This window comes from Mus caroli, unplaced genomic scaffold, assembly GCF_978045245.1.
Source record: "Mus caroli unplaced genomic scaffold, Mus_caroli_1 scaffold_15, whole genome shotgun sequence".
Taxonomy (NCBI): Eukaryota; Metazoa; Chordata; class Mammalia; order Rodentia; family Muridae; genus Mus; species Mus caroli.
In genome coordinates, this window is record NW_028227270.1 from 89,342,262 (window position 1) to 89,346,963 (window position 4,702).

The window sequence follows — 4,702 nt, forward strand, 5'->3', positions numbered from 1 at the left end:
AGATACAATGTGACCAACTCCTTCAGGATCTTGCTGCTGTGATTTGCCTGCCATGGTGTACTGTAACCTGAACTGTGATGCAGAATAAACCTTGTCCCCTTATGTCACTTTTATCACAATGGCAAGAAAAAAATTAAGAGAATTTCTCATGATACCTCATAACTCAAAGCACTCCTTCATTGGCCTCCTGAGTCCTGAGATCACTGGGAATGCGACCCACCATGTCTGGCTCTGATGGGTGGGGTTTTGTTTTTTTTTTTGGACAAATCCAAGATTGAAGAGATCAGTGTGTACATCACCTTAAAAATACTCCACCATCTACTTCAGACACAAATGTGATAGCCTTGAGGTGCCATTTGACTTTAAAATGGCAACTTCCATTGCTGTTCTGTGAGGATCACTTTGTGTGAGATACTGCAGTAAGGGTTTAATGTCAGTGGTCTCAGGTAAAATGAAACGACCCTTGAAAGCTACTGTTATCTACAAAGATATTTACACCCTGCCTCAACATGAAACAGCTCACCCAAGGCCACTGAATTAGACTACAGCTTACTCAGTACCACGTTGACCCTAAGAAACACAGGGTTCTTGGGTATTGAACCACACCCCATCTGGAGTAGGCTGGCTTGGTACAGATGACAGTACTTACCTATCGCATGCACACAGGATCCTCTACTTTCTAGCACTGCTGGGGGCTGAATCTATGTGATTGATTTGGTATAAGTTCTGGGAGTAGAAATGACTAGTGTCATGCTAGTTTCAGCAGCACATATACTAAAATTGGAACAACACAGAGCAGATTATCATGGCCCCCTGCACAAGAATGACATGCAAATTCGTGAAGTGTTCCATATTTTTATTTGCATAACACATGAAACTCAAGAAGAAGGAAGGCCAAAGTGTGGATACTTTGCTCCTTCTTAGAATGGGGAACAAAATACCCATGGAAGAAGTTACAGAGACAAAGTTTGGAGCTGAGAAAGAAGGAAGGACCATCCAGAGACTGCCCCACCCAGGAATCCATCTCATATACAACCATCAAACCCAGACACTATTGCATATGCCAGCAAGATTTTGCTGACAGGGCCCTGATATAGCTTTCTCTTGTGAGGCTATGTCAGTGCCTGGCAAATACAGAAGTGGATGCTCACAGTCATCTATTGGATGGAACACAGGGTCCCTAATGAAGGAGCTAGAGAAAGTACCCAAGGAGCTAAAGGGGTCTGCAACCCTATAGGAGGAACAACAATATGAACTAACCAGTACCCCGCAGAGCAGTGTCTCTAGTTACATATGTAGCAGAAAATGGCCTAGTGGGCCATCAATGGGAGGAGAGGCCCTTGGTCTTTTGAAGATCATATGCCCCAGTACAGGGGAATGCCAGAGCCAGGAAGTGGGAGTGGGTGGGTTGGGGAGCAGGGTGGGAGGAGGGTATAGGAGGCTTTAGGGATAGCATTTGAAATGTAAATGAAGAATATATCTAATAAAAAAAAAAGAAATGACTAGTGTCTTGTTCAGACGAGGGCATGTTGGTACTGGTATCTGTTTCTCTCCCTGTTGTGATGGCCAAAAAGAATGCGTGCTCCTGATGCTGTGGCCATAAGAACACGATCATCATCTCAGAATCCAAGTGATGGCATAGAAAAGAAATCTTTCATAGAGAAGAAATCTAACCGAGGGTAGATACAGTGTGGGCAGGAGTGTACCCAAGCTTGCCCAGACAGTGGGAGTGCAATTTTTATTTTTGGTGCCCTGGGTTGCCCAGGTTATCTTGGTGATGAACTTGGCCAACTCTTCTTAGTCTTCTATATCTTGGATTCACCGCCCATAAATTATGGCAGTCAACTCTTCTTGTCAGGTGAATGGGGTTGGTGACAGGAAATGGAGGGGAACAACCCATCATGGGTTGAGCACTTTCTGAAGACCACTGAGCTTAGAAATGCAGCAGGCTCTGAAGCCTGCTCCCTGCATAGCCACTGTATCATTTATGAACTCTTAATACCACTATTTCAGAATTGGTCACAAAGAATCAGAATCAGAAGTGTCAAGGGTCTCTATGGCTTTAGGCTGGGATTTTCTTAGCCTTGGGAATGATCAATCCTACGCCAGCTGAAGAAAAGGTCAAGGCTTCACTAGGTGAACCTAGCTTTTTGTTCCTCATCCCACCCCAGCTTTCTGTGACATGGTTTGTGTGGACAGTTCTGTAGGTTACTAGGTAGAGTCTGCTTAATGCTCTAAGGAAGAAGACACAGCTGGAGCCCCCAATATTTCTCTCTCCTCTTCTAGAACACACAAGAAGACTATCTTCTTTTAGAGGCTAATAGCTGTGGCAGTTCACTTCTCAGAGGACACCAAGGAGCTGTTGAAAGACAGGATGATTTTTTCTTGGCCGTATAAAATTGAAGACTTATGTGGAAACAGGGGTAAGGATGGTTGCAACCTTAAATGGAAGATGTCATACTCCTGAGGCTGACAGCTAAGATAAACAAGCCCCCCTCCCATTTTATTGATATACACATGAATATTAACTGTTATTTTGAATTATGAAGATTTGGGGATTGCTTCCTATTGTAGAATATGTTAGCTAAGTTTATTGAAGGTAGGGTATAGGACCAACTGTAGACCTCTGAACTAGACTTCAGGTGTTGCTGAGGGAAGGGCACACATGGCCTCTTAGCTTCCACTTTCTCATAATGGGGGCAGGAAATTGAACTAGATTTTCTTTCAGCTTCTGATTTAATATTTCACCATTTCCTCCCACCTGTCTGTCCGCTCATCCACCCATCTACCCTCCTCTCTCTCTCTCTCTCTCTCTCTCTCTCTCTCTCTCTCTCTCTCTCTCTCTCTAATTATCTATCAGTCTCTAGTCATCTATCCACCTCTAGGAACCATATTGTAATGTCTATAAAATCTAACTCTAATGTTTCACTCCCTACTGTATATAAATGTCCAAGAGTAGACAGTAGAGGCTGTGGAGATGACAGTCAGGAAAATGCTTGCCATGGAAGTGCCAAGACCTGAGTTTGGATCCACGGCACCAATGTAAGTGCTGAGTGTAGTGACACATGATTATAAACCCAACACTGAGTGAGGGCATAACAGCACAGGATATTCCTGTAGCTCACTGGCCAGCCAGCATAGTTAAAAAATGTGGAGAGATATAAAGGAAGTACCCCAAACTGACCCTTTATACACACACACACATGCACACCTGCACACATACGTCCACACAAGCACACACACACACACACACACACATTGGCGTACATGTCACATTTTGCCAGAGACTTTTTCCTCAGCTGCCATTATTGCCGAGACAAAGAACTAAACATTTCTACTCTGAAAAACCCATTCTTTCTATGTCAGGCTTTCCTTCATCTGTATTTTATGCACAGAGAGAAATAACAAGCTCTTGGATTTGGGTCAGACAGCTGGAAAAGGAATCTAGGCAGGTCTGTCTCAACCAAAGTTGTTTGTTCCCCATTTTACATCAATTTACTGCATCAAAAAGAAACTTCCTCTTACTGGAAACTCTATTCCTGACAAATGGAGAGAAAGTGGCAGAAACCTGCAGAAAACATCACCGCCAAGTGACATGGCAACCTTGTGGCGAGAGGCTCCATCCAAAAGGGGGGACACACAAGTAAACGAGATTAAGATTTACGGGAGGAACACTCATCGTGAAAGCAAAGACTTGTGGGAACTCAGGGCTGTAGCTCTGTAAGGACTCTGTCCAGGAAGGCATAGGTCCATCCTGCAGAAAGGACAAAGGGCCACAGGCTACATCTGGGGTGAAGAGGAATCCCTAGGCAGAAGAGAGTTTTGCTGTTCTTATCGGGTAATTGAGCATGTCTCACTTGAGGTGGCCGCTGGGACCATGGAAGGTTATTGGAAAGCTAGCCAGATCCCTGACATGAGAAGTGTCAATAAACTCTCTCAAGTGGCTTCTCTAATTTCTTTGGTTAACAGTGAGCTCTGGCGAATTGAAAGAAAATCCTCAGTAAAATCAGCTTGACGCATTCGTGTTCCTTTGGCCATTATAGGCATTGCAGACTGGTGTGGCCAACTTCTTCTGTCAGTTGTAGAGAACCCAAACCTTCTGCTTCACTGATCTCACACCTCAGCGCATTGCTTCCACTCTCAGGGCAGCTGCATTGAGCTCCTGTCAGTGAGTATGGTTTCCAGAAAAGAAAAATAGAAGCCAAGCAAAGGCCAAATGGATTTGTTACACTTCATTGAGAACATTTCCAGGAAGTCCTACCTGGACCCTCTCAGTGCTTAGAATGCAGTTCTTGGCAGTAAGTAGCTAGGCAGTAAACAGTTAGGAAAGGCACTTATTGGTTGGGGATGTTGCTCTCTTCAAATAAAAGCAGGGACCTTTCAAGAGATAGAAAAAGAGACAGTAGAAGGCAACCAAGTGCATTTACCACACTACTTTTAATACCCATGGTTTAGGAGACAGCCACTTATCACAGCAATTCACGAATGAGCTATGACTCACCCTAAGTTACCACTACATACACTGATACATCATCAGTTCAAAAAAACACCCCAGATTTTAAGAGAGGAACTGTTGTCAAGCAGTTGATTGTTATAACCCAGCATTTCAGAAGGGTGTTCTCTCAACTTCTAAAATCATGACCTATCAGTGCCGGTCAGTGATGGAATTAAGAAAGAGGATGCAATGATTTTAAACTTATTT

The 4,702-nt window shown here is 43.8% G+C and overlaps 1 non-coding gene across 1 annotated transcript; it reads left to right on the forward strand.

Annotated features, from left to right (window-relative positions):
- The first annotated feature begins 750 nt into the window (after nt 1–750).
- On the forward strand, nt 751–858 carry LOC115029187 (U6 spliceosomal RNA). Its single transcript, XR_003834741.1, has one exon. It is a non-coding gene; the product is annotated as a U6 spliceosomal RNA (small nuclear RNA).
- The last annotated feature ends 3,844 nt before the right edge of the window (nt 859–4,702 follow it).